This window comes from Gallinula chloropus (genome assembly GCF_964237585.1).
Source record: "Gallinula chloropus genome assembly, chromosome: 1".
NCBI lineage: Eukaryota > Metazoa > Chordata > Aves > Gruiformes > Rallidae > Gallinula > Gallinula chloropus.
In genome coordinates this window covers 136,285,189-136,307,305 of record NC_140085.1, presented here as the reverse complement: position 1 = coordinate 136,307,305, position 22,117 = coordinate 136,285,189, and positions in this window count along the sequence as shown.

Genomic DNA, 22,117 nt, shown 5'->3' with positions numbered 1-22,117 from the left:
TGTCAGTACCTGAAGAGGCCTACAGGAAAGCTGGGGGAGGACTGTTTACAAGGGCATGGAGTGATAGGACAAGGGGGAATGGCCTTAAGATGAAGAAGGGTAGATTTGGATTAGACATTAATAAAAAATTTTTCAGTATGAGGGCAGTGAGGCACTAGGACAGGTTTCCCAGAGAATCTATGGCTGCCCCCTCCCTGGCAATGTTCAAGGCCAGCTTGGATGGGGATTTGGGAGGGATTGGAACTAGATAATCTTTAAGATCTTTTCCAACTCAGGTGATTCTATGATTAACTAACTGTAAATGAAACAATAACAGTTTAAGCCTTTAACTTCTGAAGTTATTATAAGGACCACTTTAATATCTGTCTGGATTAAAATATCTTCTTCTTAGTAGTTTCTTTAGATTAGTAAGGGAAGATTTTGAACCTAAGAGAGCAATATTCTGTCACAGTATTCTATACATACACTGGACCTCTTAAAAATATATGGGTAGAAGTGGCCCTTCAGGAGGTGGTGTAGAAGTTACAGTGATGTAGGGATGACAGTTGGGTTTGATGATCTTGAAGGTCTTTTTCAATCTTGATAATTCTATGAAGTAAGGTGCGAATAGTTTACCTTTTAAACAAATACTCAGGTTTTGTTCATGTGGCAGTGCTATAAAAAACCTTGGAATATGTTAGTTGACTTTAAGGTACTCGATGGAAGAAGTATGTAGTATGTAGTATTTATGTCTTAAATATAAATAAAGGATTAAATAAATAGAATATGTTCCAAAAAATTATTGTGTGGTCATGCATGACCTATATAGTTAATGAATCAAATAGGAATTTTTCTCATTTAAATATGAAAACATTATTAAAGGGTACCTTCTCAGAGCTGTCTTCCAATATAACACTGAAATATTTGTTTTTCACCATGTGGGACATGATTTCTTAGCTTCTACCAATAAGAGTAGTGAGTTTGTACTTTGTCATTTGTGTCTGTGCAAACATAACTCCCACTTAGAAATTTGTCTGTTACTGTTTATAGGAGAAAAGTACCTATTCTGACATTCTTGTTATCTTGCAAGTAAATCAGAAGCTTAGCAAGTCATAACTCAGGGCTAATTTGTCAGAGGCTGGATCTTGCATATGTGATCCAGCTATGTCATTAACAGGATAAAGTAAATCATGTTTTCAGTAAATGAGTAAGTTCCTACTCCTTTTCTTTGAAGAAGATCTTCCTGAAGGATTCCAGTTGGCACTGGTTGGAGATTTGCCATATGGTGTAGAAATTTTCAGACAAACTGGAGTTTTAAATTCCCTTCTCACAGGTTCATTTTGTTGGAAATCTGATCTACATTACCTAATGTTACAATTTGATCAGTGTTGACTATTTAATTTTTCATTGTCTTCCAAGGCTGGACCTACTTTGACTGCAGCTTGGACTGGAGAGTTACTGCTGGTGGCAAAAGCAGCTTTGGGTACTGTCTTTATTTCAGCAGAGATAATAATCTTCCCTACACAATTTAACATAGAGAAGGAGGGAAGAATGCAGGAAGGGATCACATTGTGTTAGTTTTAAACACGTAGTGATGTCAAAGAGCTAACTAAATACAGTGTGGATTACCCTGAATATACTTTAAACTACTATACTTTTTCTGCTAGGTGATAGGAAGTTTTGTATAAAGTGAGAAGTGGATGGAACTGAAGAATCACGATAGATGAAGTATAAAAAAATAAAATAAATTTAATGTAGAGAAGAGAAGATAAAGAGCACTAAAATTTGGCAAAAGAGGGTTGTGGTAGTATGTTTGGAAGATTTCTTGGTATAAGCAACAGGTATAGAAAAGGAGGCAAAAACTATGTAAATGCCTTCCCTGTTTGGTTGAGAACTGCCATAAAATTTGAGCCATTTAATACAATTGTCATATGTAATTAATATTTTATACATAAAAATGTAATAATATTTAATCACTTTTAATTGTATAGTAACAATTTCATTTTGCTCCTAACTTCTTACCGGTAAAATATTCATAAAATTAAAAGAAAAGTATTCATATTAATTTCCTATTCTTTAAAGATTAGATGCTTTCTAAGAAAAGGAAGCTTTCCAAACTTCTACAGTATTGGTAATAAAATCATGGATTGGAAAAATGGAATTTGTCACTGTAATAATCCTAGTTTGACCTCCGATAATATAGGCCAGAGGACTTTAATTTTAATGTTCTGATATTTAAATCAAGCTTTCAGATATTATATTAATAAAAGAATGGACATAGATATGGGGTATCATTTTTCTGTATACCTTTTGGTCTGCCATTTGTCTTCAGAGTAAAAGTTTTTTCTTGAATTGTGCTCATTTGTATTTTACTTTTTTATTAGGTAATTCAAAGATTAATGTATGAGTTTGAGCACAGGTGTATAGGTCTGCAAGCATGCACATCCTCCCTGACACCACCTAATTCAATGATGATAGAATAAATAAGAGTTAATGTATTTGTTCACCTCTGTGAGTAAACACCCTGTCACTGGAGTTTATAAATTAAATTCCTGCTCTTTCTTTTTACAGTTGTAAAAAATCTGTGGAATACTCGTTGAATCTCTTATCTTGTGAGTATTTTCCATATGCAGGTGCAATATGATCCCCCAGAAAGTCATAGCAACACTGCTGACCTTTTTTACCATGTTGGATATTTTCTTGTCGCAGTATAACCAATGCACGGCTACAGATATCTCACAGTCCTTCTGACACCATGTCTCACATCTGATGCTTCACCTGTGAAATCTCATTCCACATCTTTGGCAAATGAATCACTTATCTTGCACGATGAGAGGCTGCTGTCCCCAATTTTTGGGTGGCTTTGAATCAGTGATGAGTGTAACTCCATTATATACTCTGATATAAATACCAGTGGCCATAAACAGTTTATCTTGCCAGGATAATATATGTCCCAGCAAAGCTGCAGAATATGTCAAGTCAGAACATGATTGGATTTCCATTTTTTATGTTACCAACTGCAAGTGCTGCAGAGTTTGAAGTGAGGAAAAAAAAAGCATTTATTTACTTCCTGATAGTGACAGTTATTTGAAATGCTAAAATCCCTGTGCATAACTTAAGCACGTTACAGGATCACACAGCTTAGGTTTCTGTTGTGTTCATTTAGGTATTTTGTCTTCTAAGGAGTTATTTACCTCTTGCCCCTTGATTCAGAGAACATGACTTACAACAGCTGGAACTAAGCATGTACCTTTGTCTTTGTTAAAAAAACCCACTTCTATTTCTCTGTTTTACTTCCAGAAATGAACATTTCAATGCAGTGAAAAATCCAAACATTGTAAAAGGAGGTATTAGTGCTGCATGGATTAAGCTGAAATATGTGGGTTTCTCATGCATAATTATAAGGCGGCATCTTGCCCAGACATATCCAAACACTGTAGTTCTTTCACACAAGATCAGACAAGGCTGTTAAATCACAGTTTATTTTTCTGTGAACCTATATCATCCCTTGGGCTATTCAGGCTACAGTCAGTTTATTTTCACCTTTGAAGCCTAAACCTTCTGTTTCTAGAACATATTAAAATGGTTAAGGAAACTGACAATATTCTGACATTTTGCTGGAAAGATGGTATTGAGCTTTTAAATGTCTCAGTAATAAATATACATCTCTTCATGTTTTTATCCACATAGACTACAAGACACTAGATTTATCTCTGAAAAATGGAATTAGAACCCAAAAGTTCTTGAATTTTTTATTTTGATCAGAGTAAGTTTACTCCATCTTCACCCCTGAGAAAGTCACTTAATTGTTGAGCATTTTCATAAGGTGCTCCCCCTAAAGTGTGGGCAATGGTAATTACTTTCCTGGCAGAGCATTATGATAGTTTAAAAATTTTTGTGTGCTTATTAGTTTGTTTGCTTAGGTCCTTGTTTCTGCAACAGACCTGTACATAAGCATACTTTTTTTTTTTTACCATGAGCTGTCTGTGATAAAATTCCTACAGTTATGCTTTGCTGATAGAAATGGAAACATGAATGGATTTTATAGCTGAAGAGATGCTATGGGAAAAAATCCCACAGGGAAAAATCCCATGGGGAATCAATACAACAAACCGAATAAGAACCTTACAATTCATATTTAAATAAAGATGGTGCAAGGTGCAGATTTTAGATTTCCTATCTCAACATTTTTTTCTTGTTTCTGTATACTCCTTCCATCTTCTGAATCTTGGCTATTCAAAGAAGAAATTGTCTTTGTTACACAGTTGCTACATGGTTGGAGTAATTGTGCAATATAGCAATTAGCTATAAATCTTGTGTACAGGATAGATCACCACACCACAAAGAAGATTTGTTCATGCTCCTTCCTCACCTCTTAATTTTTCTTTATCTTCAATACACACATCAGCAGGGTGTTTTCATAATGAAAGTACCATACTGGTCTGCAAACAGTCAATGCAACATCTATGGGTGTTATTGTTCTTTCCTGTTAAACTCACCATTGCTGTCTTCAATTTTATTAAACTGTTATTTTCATCTTTTTTTTACTCTTAACCTTCATTTCTTTCTTCGTATGTACTTACTTCAATATTCCCATTTGTACCTACAGAAGTGATGAATCAAAGGAGTGAAAATTACACTAATTTACAACAATATCCTGTGTTTTCTTCTCTTGCAATGCTTCAGAGACTAAGATTTGTCCGTTAGATAGCCCTGTTCCACACAGTTACAATATCATCTTTGAAGTTTGCCTGGCTCCCGTGTAACATCATTTTTACAAAAACTGGTTACATTGAGAGAGTTGGCAAATCCCCAGCACGAGCAGACCGACTCTGCAGAATGTCCAAAGATTAATTAAAGGGTGTCAGTACAGGTACAACACCGCATGGAAATAAAACTACTGCTGATTTCGGCACTTGGTGAAACATTTGCAAGGATTGTGTGCTCAGGTACAAGCTATAAGGAATTACAGAGTCCAGACAGCAATTTCAATGGCTGGATCACCACAGCAAAAAAATTATCAGGTTTATGTGGTTTGGCTCTTTAATTAATCTCATTCTCTAGATGAGAAATTCTGGGGGAGTATAAAAAAGTTCAAAGGATCACTCAGACTGTGCACAGACCTGACAATAAAGGTACATATTTCTATGATGAAGTGATGTTATGGTATTTGCCAAGCCCTTTGTGGAACCTCTAACGATTCTCTAAGACACTAAAAGGGCTAGATTTTTAAGAACTCCATTTCTCACTAGTATCTATGTTTCAAAGGGAAATGTTGGTATGAATAATGTTCATGGTATAAAATACTGTCCTCTCTTTGTTTAGGATAAAGTTGTTCTTCTGTGTCTCCATTGCTGTCCCTAGTGTTGACTATAAGAAATCTGGACATTTGGACATCCAGCAGACCTGGAGATTGTTAGCTTTTGGAGGTAATTTGAAAGTTACTTCTTATAAACTAAGCAGATTTTGATGTGTTCTGAGACAGACAAAAGATTTTATGCATCAATTGAGTATGAATAATTACTGTAGTAAAGTATGACCATATAACTCATCAAATTATATTGAATTCTCTATAAAGATCATAAACGTAATGTATACACGTTCTTTAGCTAAGGATACGTATCACCAATCTTTGACTGACAGTTTGCTGCAGGATCATGTCTAGTCCTGGCAGGATATATTTGTTGCTTCAGGAATTGATACAGAGCAAGAAAACAGTTTTATACACCCCACTGATACTCTGCAGGATTAAAGGATATAGCTCTGTAACAATAACCTGATCTCTACTCACTTATTTTACAAACAAGAGGACAAAAATATCCCCAGTTACAGATATAACAATCAGTTCATCTATTCTAAGACTCCTCAAAGCTGAATTATGAAGTGAGTCTCCTGTCCCACCACAAATCCTAAATGAATTAAAAAATAGTTCTTTATATGAATTTAAAAATAGTTTTCTAACAAAATATACAAACCACAGTGGAAAACTGGAGCCATACAAAGTTCATCTAAACTCACCATAAGAGCTCAGTATGAGCTCTATGAAAGTCAGGTTCACAGTATGAATGAGGACACCTTCCATTAACATACAGACTTGTATAGATAATTAAGCCTCTACGAGGCTCTAATTTAAAGCTGCCTAAAATATACAGAAACAGCACAAAGGTTAGTGGCATCTGTCAGAGGATGCAGTGGACAGAGGATGTCAAGTCCTGAATAGCAGGATGCTCAAATAACATGATTCAAATTCCATTTCAATTCACGTCCTACACAGAGAAGTGTATGTCCATAGATATTGAATGAGTCAGGGACAATGCAGAAGCACTTCCAGACAGATTATCTGCTGCAGGAACCTCTCCTCCTGAAGTGTCTTCAATCCCAAAGCACTTGTGTGCAAGGGGGAGATTTTAGCTGAGATTCATGGATGGCCTTGTTACTAAGGTTTCCAGTGGAACTCATGTAGAGTTCTGAGAACAGTTTGGGCTTTTGCATCAAAACCAGAGGAGAATCAATGTCTTGAGAGGTAGCACTGCAGTCTCTTAGAGGTGGAACAGCTGTCAAATGCCACAGTAAGGGAAAGGCCACGGTCTGTAAATTCAAAGAATGTCCATGCAAAATAGTTATAAATACTGGACCACTGAGTCAGTTCTCAGTGACATCAGAGAAACAAAGTTCATAATAGCAAATAATCACATTATAATTAAAATATATATATTTAAATTTTAAAATTTTCAGAAAAACTTTCACTGTATGACCATGGAAATGCTTCTGTGAGTTTTTAAGATTATGCCTGAAGATTGCTTATCAGCAGAGCAGGTAGGTAGTTGCTAAAGTGGAACAGATCCCTGAAGGGTAGATACAGGTACTTCAGTTTCCCTCCTCCATGGAGACTGTGCATACACACTCCCTGCCAGCCCCAGCACCTGCATGTAACGCAATGATTGTCCTTTATTTAGGTGGTGAATGCATATGTTGGTACCTTTTGAGTGGATAGATGACCAGGGGTAAAAAAGCACCTTTACATAAAAATGTGGTAAATGCACTGCTAGCATTACTATTCTCGGAGAATGAGACGCCATTCTTATAACATGGAGGGATGCTCATTTATGCAGGCCAGGTGCTAATTCTGTATGGAGAATTGCTGGTCTTGAGAAGTCATAATCAATTAATTTGCCTACTTCTCAGCATCTTCTCGCTGCCAAACCATGTAGTCTTGAACATGACATCACAAACACCACCATATGACCAGTAGGACTTTCACAGGTAAAATAATTACAAGGCTCAACCAAGCAATCTGTCAAGCTTCTAGCGTGGACAAAAGAAAAAATAATTGGTATTTTTTCAATTAATTTTACTTTTTTACATTTTTATTTTCTTATAATTAGTTGGTCTGTAATCATGTTACCATATAATGTGCACAAATAGATCTTGAATATTGTACATCATGTTACATATAATATTATGACACCACAGTTAATTTCAATTGTATTAATAACCACAGTCATTTTAAGTAACTTATTGCTAAACCATCTCAAACTCATTAAAAATTGAGGAACATTCTCTTTTTGTGGTTTAATGAGTTCTGTGAGAGACTGAAAGTCATTTCTAGACGAGTATTTGTATTAACCAAATTACTTCCAAGAATATATAAAGTACAATAATATTTAGTTAACATTGTGTTAATTAACAGCGAACAAAACGATAAAATCCTGGAAATAGAATACTACCATGAACGGCAATGAAGGTTCTGCAAGGAATTATGAGCAGAGACAGAAAATACTGGGGATTTGTTTTTCTCTCTACCAGTTCCACTGTGTGGGAGGAGGAGAGCAGAAAGGGACTTTCCAAACTCTGGAATCCATATGGGGGAGTTTCTTTTCTATTTAATCTCAAATTTTTACAGGAGACACTTCTGAAAGCCATTCAAAATCACATTTTTAATGAGCTATAGTCACTGTTAATGAACGTAATTTTATGAAAAAATAAAATAAAATCCCACAAACTGAGTAATGAGCTTCTAATATTTAACAGTTCAGAACAAGGCAAATGTAAGTTATTCTAAATGACAATATAATAAATTTGTAAATAAATTTGTCCCTGAAATATCTCAAGGCTTGAAAAGTACTGTGGAGAATTTCTTTACCTGCATGTAAGTGAGCAGCAGAATTATTTCCTTAATAACTAAGTCCAAGCATCTGGTTAAAATACAGTAGAAAGGTAAACTCTGGTCAATGTGCTTTTTAAATATACTGATAAAGAAAGGATTAAAATTAATCTTTAAACTGAAAAGACCAACTAGTGCACATCTGAGAAGTGAATCATATCATGAGGAAGAAATGTCACTGGGATCAGAATAATACAAATCTTCAAGGTAGCAGTAGTAGAAGAGTAAAAGAAGATGGGATTTGCATATCATAGCAGAATGGTCAGAGAAAAAAGACGAATTCTCCAGTTCTGAAACAGCCTGACCTGAATTTTTGTGTATGCGTTAGTACAAATACTGCCATTTTCTGACAGTGCTTTTTCTCTCTCTCCATGGGCAGGAAGTATATGAGTAAGCAATTAAATTTTATTTGTTCTCCTCAGCTATTAACCCACCAATGATGTTTTCATTTTAAGTAATCTTTATACATACAGGATTTCTGATACATTTTTTTAAAATCTTGTTTTATTTATTTTGCATTATGTTGAAACATATCTTCTGCTGAGACCTTACCAGTCAGCAAGTCAACGGGCTGAGGCAACCACTGATGTTCAAGTTGTGCTCTTTGAGGTACTGATGGTCTACTGTAAATGAACATTTAATACTTTCTCTTGTAATCAAGTTGGAATGTGCTACATGAAGTACTAATAACCCATGATATAATTAAAGAAAAATAATCCTCATTGCTGATGCTACAGAAGGAACATTTCTGATATATCTGGTGTGGTAGGAATCATGTAGTTGCCTAGGCCCAAGCTTTAAATCTAGATGACTTGAAAGCCAGCTGAGAGAAACCCTTATTTGTAAGGCATGATTTATCTGACTTATTTTAGCTTTGTGTGTTAGGATGATTTGAATTATATATTCCAAGAGGTTTTCTTCCATTGATATTAAAGGTCTAGAGAGCCATTTCACATTTGGTTAACTGAAATGAATGCCAGTCACTTAAGAAATTGTCTCATTGGGTAGGTCTGTACAGCTAAGCAGAAAAGAGCCCAGGAGCAACTTGTTCATTTTATTTAACATATTGTCTCTTTTTTGGAACTGTTCCAACAAGGTTTTACTCTTTTTAACAGCTGTACTTCAGATTTATTTCTCCTGCCCTCCAAACTCTCTACACCACTATCCCAGAAAGGCTTTGTCTTTCAATAGCATTTTATTGCACCCCAGTTTTGTGATGCATGCTATGCTTCACACTACCAAAAAAAATGCCATTCTGATAAACAGTTATATAGCCCTCTTGTTATTTCAGACATTGTAACTGCAAAAATCACATGGGAAATAGAAGCACTTTGGAGACATATGACGTCATGTAGAGTACAGGAAAGAAAAAATACCAACCCAAAAAAGAGGTTAATCTGGTTTGGAGGAGGAATGAAACACCATGAAGTAAAAGAAACAGTGCTATTTGACTTTAGTGCCTGGCATTTTTTATTTAACAATTTAACAGCAGAGACAGTGTCACCTATTATAATAGGTTACCTATTAGACAACATCAATTTTATGCACAGCAAAAGAATCTATCCCTACTCTAATATTGATTATTTTCCCTATTTTTTTTCTACAAAAGAAAGCAGGGGTGGTCAAAAAGGTTTCTGAATTCAATTACTTTTGTATATTTCTAATTTTTTATTGCTGTGGGTATTATGATTATTTTCCATTTTACTCACCAAACCAGTTGCCTCAAAAATGTTGAGTAAAAGGCAGCCTTCAGTATTGCTGTAGCAAAGGACCTTGATAAAGAACATTTTGCGTCAAACTTCAGTGCATGTGAAATCTTCCTTGTGAAATAATTTAACTAGTCCTGTATTCCAAAGTAAAGCTAAATATTCTTCCTCTCCAGCCGTCTCAGATGTAATCTGTTTCATCCTTTGCTACCATAACATAGCCATATTTCCATGATACATCCTGAGCTAGTGACTCTGCATCCATCGCACCTCACATCACCTTCCCACAGCTCTCAAGATCTGTGTCATGCATGTGACAGATGCCCCTGCCTCACTCCCAGCAGATCATTTTGGGTGCCCAGGTGCTTTTCTAACAAAGTCAGGACACACGCAAGACCTTGGTGCACATTTTTCCTCACCCTAGACAAAATTTTAAGCACAAAGACAGAAAGTTATGAAGTATGGCAGAGGCTGGAAAGCACACAAAGCAACATCAGTGCCCTGCCATGGACCTACCTGTGGATTTGAGGGAAGATGCCAGCTTTTTCCAGGTTATCTATTATGAGGCCAAAACCCAAGGAGATTTACACAAAAGCCAGTAGGACTGAAGAAACTCTAGTACAGGGAAATCTCAGAATCAGCTGAATGTTTGGCACTACAGCTTAGGACACAAGCAGTTCAATTCAAAATATTGTCTCATGACATAGAGTGGGCCCCTGCTTTGGAGCCAGTTACTTTCTGAAGAGATGCAATGAGTAGCACAGTAGCCAAGGTTTGAAAAAACTCCATAAAGTGATTTATGTATCTTGCAGCAGAAAATAAACTTTCCAAGTACATATTCTCTGTCGTAAAAGCTACTTTTCTAAATAATTTGGTGTTCCTTCTTCCCTGTGAATATATCAGAAACTATGTTGATAGACAGAAAAAAATCCTGAAGTTGATAGGTACCATCTTGATTCCATTATTTTATGCTGTAATTTGTAACAAGTTTGTAACAAAGAAATATAATATTTCCCATATTTACTGTGTTATCATATCAAAATGTTATTATAATATTGTTCTCTGCTGCTTTAGATTACATATGATCACATATATGATCTAACAAACCAGGTTTTCATTGCTAAGAAAACCAGCTCTTCCTTAATCACACCTTCAAGACCCCAATTCAACCTTCTGTCTGGCTCTCCAGGAATACTGTGTCTTGTTGTGATATGTACAGAAAGAAAACTTTAAAGACTGTTTTTGATGGACCAACGGTATTTAACCTACATGCCATGAAATCAGCTTCTATTTTATTTGCAAAGCTGGAACATGTTTGCATCGTGATGAGCTTAATCTCACTTGGTCTAGTTTTCCATACTCTAGAAAAGAACCCACATATTTTCATTTCAAATTTCTTATATTTTAAGAAAATCAGAAACAACAAAGCAACATAAAATAAGACAAACATTCTTTGTCAAGGAGCATGGACATTATCAGCTAAAACTACATTATTAATGGAAAAGAAGACACAGAAGACAGGAATGCATCATGTAAAAACCCCACTAACTAACAAATTGCTTTAACCTCTTTAGTATGAATTTCTCAGGTTTTATGGGATGTATATGTGTTCCCCAAATCTGTTCCCTCCAAAGTCTTAAATAAACACATATGAAATGAGTAACCTTAAATGACTGCAGATGCCATCTGGCTTTGTTTTTCAGAACCAGTTCTCACAGCAATGGCTATTTTCTTAGTGGTTTTGGTCTTATGTGCTAAAATTAACAATGGTTGGGGTACAGATCTTAAGCTGTAAATTATCATATTGTCATTGAAGCCAGTAGATCTAGAACAATTTAATTTATCTGAGTATTCCTAAAAGTCCACAAGGAGCTATTAAGGCAAATCTGGAGACAGATTTAAGTCCCTAAACTGTGCAATGGATAGATTTAATCAACTTAAAGTGTAAATCTCAAGGCAAATAAGTTATTAATAGTTTCATATTGATAAAGGAGAAATTAATAGTCAAACACTGAAGGGACAAAGTGAACATAACATACTCAGATGTACAGTAAAATGTAGAATTAATCACTTTTTTTCCTGTCAAATATCCAATTGGCTTTGTCAAATGTTCAGTTGGCAATGGCTCTGGAAGGAACAGAATTTTTCCTTTGGTTTTCAGCACCAAATGTCAGCTCCATTCCGAATTTTCCCATTTTTCTTTTCAAATATATAAGACTTCTACTATCAGAATTATCCTACAGTTACAGCAATGAAGCAGTTAAATCACTCTGTTGGGAATATATCAATCAGATGGAGCACTTAGAAAAACATTAAACTTTTATTTTTTTATATTCTCTCTAGGATATATTTTACAAGAAATTCTGTGTGTTGATAAAACCACTCCATCCAAGGGGAAAATTGAAGCCATATTTCTCTCAGACTGTAGTTTTGATCTCTGGAAATGGAGTTTTGTAAATAAAGGATAATTGAGACCATGTCATTCTTCAACAATGGAAGGAAAGGAAAACAGTGGAGTTTTCCCTCACAGTCAAACCAAATGTTAAAGTCGTCTGAACCTAGGACAGCATCTTTTAGTACCTGCTTAAAAAATACTTCTTATTTTCTCATAATGTCATCTGTAAAAGATGTTGTTAGTTTGGCACTAATATTAGAACTATCACTGCTCTCTTGCAAGTGAGGTTTCAGGAGTTTAGAGATTTTATTTGTCCATCAATTAAAATTGATTAGGCATCTTGTTATGCTGCAACATAAACCACTGACCAGAACACTGCATCAGCAATGGCAATTATTTGTCATTCTGTTGAGAAATCCTTCCCTACTTCAGAGAAGGGGGAGAATGACAGCAGATTAGGGGGCAATGCTGACCACTGACAGAAACAAAGCTGCAGAAGTCATGATTGCATGCCTGTATGCTCAGATGCAAAGTTCCCTTTCCAAATTATTTGAACACCCAGGTAACTCTTTTTTTTTTTAGTAGAAAGCAAATTGTTTTAAATTCTATTGACAGATAATAGATGTTTAGACACCTTTAGGAATTTACATCATTAATTAAAGATGTGTACTTTAACCTAGCACCAATGAATTACAAATCAAAATGCATTCCTCAATTTGAGCAAAATTTAATTGCCAGCATTAAGGCTTCAGAATTCATACTTGCATGCTTAAACTTAAGTAAATACTTAAAATCTGGAAGAAGATCCAGAATTCTGATTTTTTTTGTTGCATGTTCTTCCTTTTCACTACAGAAAATAATTGTTTCAGGTGCACATCAATACTTTTACCACTCAACAGAACACTAGACAGTCCAAGTGAAAAAAACACTTTTGTTTCTCACAAAGCTCTCTTCTTGTAATGTTTAAATATGTGTCTCTTGGAAAAATTTAAGGAATGCTAGAAACATTCTTCCAGATCTAGGAGTCAAATATTTTCCATTTTTTCTTTCATAGTGCCAGGAAAATTAAATTCCTTTTGTTAACTACATATTTAATTGGTGAATTTAACACAAGTTCTGCTTTTTAATGCAAGACTAAATCCACTGGGAAAGCATTGTGAAAGAGACACTCTAAAGTGGCAGTCTGTTGTGGGGAGCTTTAATGCTAAGACAAATCACCACTGCAGCTCCACTGATGGTACTTTCTTCAGAAAATGTCTATTTATCTCAAAAAGTGGCATGCTACTAGATGAGAAAGAGGATCAAAAAGAAACCCTCCCTGGAAACCTTGCATGTCTTGTATCTTAGGCGTAATCCTCACCCACAAACAAATTTCTGAAGTCTGATAGTACAGCCACATTTTCCTGCTGCTAATGCTACACATGCCACAAAACATATGTAATACATCTCTTCTGTGCATGTTCCACTTCATTTAGATTGAATACAAATAAATTGGCAGAAATCCCATAGTTTCTGTTTGTTTGTTGGCTTGTTTTGGTTTTTTTGTTGAAGTACACCCAGGATCCTTGCAATCCTGGGATAGGAGCTGTATTACCCCCAGCTGAGTGTGCTGTTTCCAGTTAGCAAGATTAGACTGCAATTCAGCTGTACCTATCTCAATCACCCTTCAAACTGACTCACTGGTCACCAATTTAGAATTATTTTGGTAAACAAATTGTAAACTTGCGGGATTTTTGAAAGACAAGCTCCAACCCTTATTCACAGAGTCCTTCTGTGCACTTGCTGAAGAAATCATAAGCCATCCCTCTTCAGAGGAGTGTATCTGAAGTTTGCTTCTAAAGGAGTAGATGTCATCTTTCTGTTCTTTGCAGCTTCCCTTTTCATCTGACTGCATAAGGAATTTAAAAGTTAGATTATTCATTTCTTCCTATATATGAAGAACCATGGGGGGTTGGACTCGATGATCCCTTGAGGTCCCTTCCAACCCCAACAATTCTGTGATCTGTGAACCATGTAGTTGTATCAGACATGGGAGGTGTTTGTTCTTTCTTCTTCTGTTATTTATTGTAAACATGGAAAAGATGTATGTTAAGTTTAGTTATACAGCCACTTTGCAGTTCACAGAAAAGTTCTGATTGATTTGTCACAGTTTTCCAGAGCACCCAGTATGGAAACAGACCCAGGCTTGTGTGAGGCCTTACTTAGAAGAGAGAACAATCAGGAGCACTTAAGTAATGGTAATATGTTTATCAGATTAAACATTGTCTTTGATTCTCCATGAATTTGAAATAATACTATGAGATGTGACTTGAGATATCTGAAGATGTATTAGGGAGGATATCCTTTTATTCCAAGCAAGAATGACTTCCAAGTTCCAGCCAGGAAAAATAAACCAGGGAACTTACCTTTCCCAATTTACATTGCAGTATTAGACCAATTAAGACAAATGGACTAAAGGCAAATTAGCTACTTGGATTAATTAACTCTCAGTAAACTAGAAGCTCAAAGAAATTAGGAATGATCAAATACATACATTGACAGTTTGGTACCCAAAAGTTGTCAACCTCTTCTGTGATTTGAAAATTAAAAAGAGCACAGAGGAGGAATTGGTGTGGTGAAGTATAATGGACTTACCAACAATAAAACCAGAGTCTGACCACATTACAAACTAAGATATTAATCCACACAGTCACTTATCACTCACAAATCCACTGTAATTGTTCAGATAATTTAAAAGGGATTTATAAGTCAGTATCCTGAAGGTCTAGTACTAAGTTGCCACAGTTCATTAAAGAAGTATTTCATATTCCTATAAATCTGTCTTTTGTTTCAGGTTATTGCAATAAGAAGAGGTTAACCCAAATTAATAAAAGCTCATGTAAGAAGATTGTTCTTATTTGTAGAGTTCATCAACCTGATGAGTTTTTGCTTCAGAAAGGCATTAAGACAGGGCATTAAGACAGAGTATAAAACCATGTGTGGATTCATTTTGCAATGAGAAGTAATCCAACCCCACCTTTGCAGCCATAGAGACACTGCTGGTTTTGATAAAAATTTCAATTAAATTTAGGATGTTCTGTAGGAGCCTAGTACCTGTTGTACTATTCTGCTGAGCCATACTTCTCAAGCTGCCTGAAAAAGCCAAGTATTGCTTTCTGTTTAACACTGTTTCACCAGCAATGTCATTGATTCCTCATGGTCTAACATCAAACTGAACAATGAAAAGTTTGTAATTTCTTTATGAAAAATGAGGTCATGAAAACTTAAGAGAAGATTCTGAGAGGAATTATTTTCCAACACCACTTTTTAGCATTTTTTAAATAGTGTCTCTATACAAAATAATGTTTTGGGTGTTCTTAGGACAGAAAATCAAAACCTATAACTACTAAGATTTGATCCAATAACAACATCTCCATCTGTTATTTTCAGAACTGTATATTAAAGGGAAAGTTATAAATAGAAAGAATTAAGAAACATTGAGTGTTCTGAGCTTTGAAAAGATTAAGCGAGTTTTTCTCTGGCAACAGTACAGGATACTTGTTTTTTCTCGTAGTCTTTGAAGTTTTCAGGTTTTAAACACATTAAGATTATCAGAAGACAACCTGACTCCTTTTTAAAAAAACTTTAATCTTTCACCTACATTATACCAGCCAGAATAACATCATCAGTTTTAAAAGATCTTTAGTCACAGTTAGTAAAGAAAAACAGAAGTCTATTTCACTTACCAAAGCCAGTATGATTTGTCTCAGATTTATTTTTCCCTCTTTATAATATTTTAATATATGTTGAAATTAATAAATGTTTCATAGTCCTAAAAATACATACACATATATCATTTGGATACCTCTCCCCCTTGAAAAAGAAAAAAAATCAAGTTTTTGGGGGGGCATTTTAAATCTGTCTTGAGATTTTGACAGTTTCACTGGAAATCTGCAATGTACATGATCTTCAGTACATCTTGTCAGGAATTCACTCCCACAGAAATTTTTCAGGTAAGAAGGAGGAAATAACAGGAAAGTGACAATCACTGTAAATCAGATAGATATTGTTTGCAATAGGAGTCTGGGGGAAGGAAATGAGAAGCAGGAAAATGTGATATGTTTCACTGGTAGAATCTATTTATGTGATCTAAGCAGGGAGATAAAGGACCAAACAAAGGAGAGAGTCAGAAAGCCAGGTGAAAAGAAATCATTATAGCCAGTGTTCAAACAGATAAGGAGTTAAGAAGTTTTTCACAGGAAGATAGAAACAACTGCCTGGTGAAAAAGCTCAAGGACATCTTCTAGCCTCCCTTCTGACCTTCCTCCCATGACAGATCATTGCGTGGGCTGCAGTGGGAAAATAAGATGTTCCTTTAGTACTGGTGTTATCACATATTCCTGACAACGGGAGCAAGCACGGTGCTTTCCTAAAATGTTCTGTGCACATCTCCATATCATGAGCATACACACATGTTTAGGACACCATAGCTTTCTAGTGAAAAGTGCTTTAAAATCGTAAATGATTATATAGGTTTTTTATGTCACCAAAGCTTCCGGTGAGCAATAATCATAAAAGCAGTGTAAGAACTACAATAATCCATTTGTTGATAGAGGGAACATGGATGTGAGAGAAAGAGAAGCCTAAGAGACATATCACTGGAGGCAATATGTGGAAAGTAATTTGCAAGAAAGAAATGGCAGGAAAGAAATAAAAGTTACTGCCATGGTAAGAAAGAAAAAGGAAATCACAGGTCTATGTCTGTCAACCCAGACTACGAATGATAGAAATAGAAAAGAGATCATGTATCTATCTGAGCCAATGCCACTTTAGCATGTCCCTATCATATATCTCAAATATTTTTATTCTTGTCCCTTAATTTTTCAGCAACACGTATATAACAGATAATACACTTTGATTCTTTATTTTCCTCCATTAGGTTTACCAAGTCCCTTAATTTTTATTCTTGTCCCTTAATTTTTCAGCAACACGTATATAACAGATAATACATTTTGATTCTTGATTTTCCTCCATTAGGTTTACCAAGTCCCTCTTTCTACCTTTCTCATTGTGCTCCCTCAATATTATCAACAATATCAATTAACTACCTTCACAGATAAATCCCTTCTGCCCTTGACCCTTTGGTTGTTTTTATCAGATGACTCCAAGGAAATTCGTATTTTCTCACAGTATGTTAAGTACAACTAAGTTCAGTGTGATGCCATCAACTGGGAAAAAGAGGTGGTTTCTGTCTGTTCTGAAATGCATATGAATTCTGAGTTGTCTTTTTTGAAATTGACATCTTCAGGTTTTGTTCCCGTTACAGCCTTGATTCTAAAGTTACTGGTGTGAGTTGCAGAAGAAGTCGTGCAAGGAAAGTTCTCAGGAGATGTCTGGTATGAACTATTACCATCTTATCTCACACTTTCTGAGCAGGTCTAGGCCAGACATTGCTACACATAGAAGGTGAAGCTCAAATTCCATTGTGCTATGGTTTGTAGAATGTCCCAGTCTTTGGAAGTAGACCTGTCACAGGAAAAGTCTTCCGGATACTATATTTCCTAGGGTTTTCTTGCAGAGTGGTGAATTTCCGCTGGGTCTGTCTCACCATCTATGACCCTGGCACTTCCAGAAGAAGACACCCATGGTGAGGTATGCATTTACAGGTTTGGATCCTATAGGGAAAAGGCCCAAATAAAAATAAAGGCATCATCTTACCTGTGATGTGTCTCTGTTGCTCTCCCATTTTCAACCTGAGGCAGCTGAGAAGCTCTCATGATGTATCATATGCCCACCCTAACTTTCTAAATAGGAGTGATTGATGCTGCAAATGATAAAGCTACGAGAGCACAAGAGCTCACTGTGCTGCCTGAAACACCTGAGTTACATGTTTGATAGAGGCAAAGCACAAAGAAGCAGAGTCTAGTGCAAAAATACCAAAAAAAAATTAACTGTGTCAAATACAGCCATTTTAAATCAAATCTGTTTTCATGTGCTTTACATTAATGTGTTTAACATTCCTCAGCTTTCATTATCTTCGTATGTCCTTCTGAAAGCATTTCCTAAAGAATTTGTTCCTCTTTAAAAGTCAGACAGGTGGGTGGCCATCAAGCAAAGAGCATTTGCAGAATAAGCTCCCACACTAATACATGACCTGTACATGTGTAGTCAGCTCTTTCTCACAAGTAAAGTCAAAGTAAAGCAAGACTTCACTAAAAGAGACAGAAACACACAGTTTTTATATAAAAACTGCCTTAAGAGCAGAAATCAAGAACAAGATAAATTTTTTTGAATGACCACTACCAACTCTGACTGTGGATTAGGAATGTGTAAAAAAAGGGGTTGGGGACTACATATCCTGTGACCAATTTCATGCAAGAATAACAGCGATGAGCATTAGATGACACAGAGCTAGCAACAATCTGATCTGCAGAAGAAGAGGTGCTTACGAAGAAGTGGAGTTACCAAGTTATAAAATAGGAATGAGCTAATCAGCTAGGAGTGCATGGCTGGAAACCTTGAGAGAAAACTTTTGAGTAAAGAGAGAACAAAGAAAAGAGAAAGATGATACGTGTCAGTGGAGTGTAAAGGTTTATATCTGAACAGATGAGCTGTTCATGCACACTTTTATTCAGCTGTTTTCTGTCTTAATCAAAACAGTCTCCAAAAGACTGGACCAAGAGCTGATTTATTTTTAGTTTGAGAGATATGTCTGTCCATTTGAAAACATCAGTAGCAACAAGAGTAATAAAATTTCCACTGTCTCTTGTAAATACACCCGTAGGGTTTTCTCTTGTACCCCTCCAATAAGCTGCTTTAGAAAAACAAACGAGCAAGCTTTTTACAGAAAAAGTGTTATTACATTTGAAAACAAACAGAAATAAAGCTGATAGCAAACTATTATGCATACTTAGGAGAATGCATAATAAAAAGACATGAAAATAGCATGAAAAAACGTGGGTTTTTTTCCCTGCTTGGGGGAAAATTTTTCTTACTTCACAATAACAAACTCATTTGTGGAAAGAACATTGCTTCCCATATGCTTTTTTTGAGTATATTCTCATTTCATGCTAAATGAATAATACAAAGTAAAAATAGGAGTATTCCCATTGTTGCTGAAGCCGATTACTTTTTTTTTTTGATTTTTGCAAACATTGAGACCATTAGTCTGCACAACTGCATCTCCTCTCAAAATGGGGGGGTGAGCAGGGGCGGGGGGTGTCTCATACCCATAGTGCTGAGTTCTGTGTAAATTAAACCCTTTCTGGCACCATCAAGAACATTTTATGCTTTGTACATTTCCAATCCTGCTGAAAAACAGTAGGTCCTGACTTAATGCCAAGTCTGAACTTTTTTTTACAGCTGGATACCCTTGTGACTAACCACTCGGGAGTGATACTATTGTGTTCAGTGCCAAACTCCTACAACATGCAGATAGACTTGTTTTTTATTTCCTTCAGTTTCTGCTAAACTGACATGCATTCCACTCTCCTGATGGAGTCCTTTTCAAGTGGAAATTTCTTTAAAGGCGAAGAAAAATCAATTCAAATTAAGGTAGGGGTGTGAGATCAAACTTTCTCATAATTTATTGCAAGCAGTAAGTCATTAAAAAGGTTAGTAACTCTAAATGGCAAGGCATGTTGGTGATCACCACTGTGGCATTAAATTTTAAAAAGTGATTATATAATCTGTGCTCATAGGTTAAATATTTGTGTTCTGTATCCTCCTCAGAAAACAGCTGAGATGGCTTCAGCACCAGCTGCCTGCAGCCTGCCTGTCTGCCTGGGCATTGGACAGACATCACTGGTGGGGCAGGCTTAATCCACTGCTCCTGAAAGTCCTCAAATCTCCTTTATACCCAGTTTACAGGCAGCATAGATGCAGGATGTGAAATCTGTCACATAAACCAAATGTCTTTTTTTCCTGCTATTTCATGAGTGCTTCAACTATGCAACAGATAAAAGTGAGGAGAGAAATGCATACTAAGCAGCAACATTAAATGAATCACAGTGCTGAATATAAATTTTACATTAATCCCCATGAATTTAAATGTAAGGGACACGAACTCAACAGATTTTAAATAATCAATCAGTGATATCCAAGTAAACATTGGGTTCACTGGAACATAGGTCAGGAAAGGTCTTCAAGGGCAACTATCAAGCATAAACACCAAGTGCCTCCTAATTAATGCACAAAGGACATAGCGAAAACGAAGGAGGATGTGCCCCTTATCTTTCTGGGACAAAGTTCCCAGTGTCTTTTTGAGGTGTGAGAAGTGGCATCAGCCAAGTTAGTTAAAAAAGACAAGCCATATAATCAGTTTCAGCATTGTGATGCCTCCATAACAAAGTCCTGTGTGGCCTGCACCTGGCGCTTTCTGAGAAAGAAATCAAGCAGTATTTTTATGTAGATGTCTGTTACTTATGGTCAAAAAAAACCCTCTGTCTTTAGAAGTGAAAGAAAAAATGTTCCCTAAAGACTTAGTGTACAGTGGTGTTCAGTGAAGAGAGTAAAGAAAGACGACTTCACTTATAAAATGTGTATGTATTGCTGTAAAGAGCAATCTTAGCTGTATGCATAAAGGACTGTCATGTACTCTATTCAGTAGATTTCGTTTATATAAAGATTAATAAGAAAGGAGCCATACCAAATCCCCTTAACTTTTATAACCAATAAATAAAATGCAGGTTAATGTTATTATTACTATTAATAATTACATAGGTTTTATTAATTAATATCTAGGTAGGTCACAGGGAAATGATTCAGGAATTGGAAGTCTTCACCTCATGCCTTAATGTGGCTTGCTTCAGTGTTTCAATTATAAACCAAATCTAACTACACAACACTATTCTAAATTACCAAACTAGGTGTAATGTCATTCGTATTTACTGCAAGTACTAAAAAAATTACTAAGCCTTCAAATGACCACCAAAGAAAGAATATGTCTATGGAAAGAGTAAAGCAGACTTTGGCCTCTTCAGGGATCAGCTTGGTGGAGTGCCATGGGAGAAAGGCGTGGAGGAAAGAGGATCCGAAAAAAGCTGGTTAGCACTCAAAGACCACCTCGTAGGTGAGCATCTCTCCTATGAAGAGAGAGTGAGAGATAAGGCTCCAGGAAGACATTATGCTGGCCTGTCAGTACCTGAAGGAACCTACAGAAAAGATGGAGAGGGACTGATTTGAAGGTCATGTGGCAACAGGACAGTGCATAATGGCCTTAAGCTGAAGGAGGGTAGATTTAGATTAGACATTAGGAAAAAAGTTTTCACTATGAGGGCAGTGAAGCCCTGGCCCTATTTTCCTAGAGAAGTTGTAGCTGCTCCCTCCCTGACAGTGTTTAAGGCCAGGTCTGATGGGGCTTTAGGTAACCTGGTCTAGTGGATGGTGTATGTGCTGATGGCAGGGGGCTTAGAATTAGATTTTGAGGTCCCTTCCAACGAATCTGTGATTTTGTGATTCTATGGAACTCTCTTTTCATACATTTCTGCTTGAACATAAAACTTCCATATCACCCACAAGGTAGCTTTTATTCACCTACCTTATCTACACATCACCACAACAGTGAAGACATTTGTTGGGGTTTCTGGGATTAGGAATAAACATTACTTCTTTTAGAAGCAATAAATGCCAGTGGTTACTTTATACTTAGAATCATAGAATCATAAAAATGCCTTGAGTTGGAAGGGACCTCAAAGATCATCTGGTTCCAATGCCCCCCTGCCAAGGGGAGGGATACACTCCACTAAACCAGGTTGTCTAAAGCCCCATCCAACCTGGCCTTGGACACTGCCAGGGAGGGGGCAGCCACAGCCTCTCTGGGCAGCCTGCGCCAGGGCCTCACCATCCTCACAGGGAAGAATTTCATCCTAACCTCTAATCTTTACCTACCTTCAT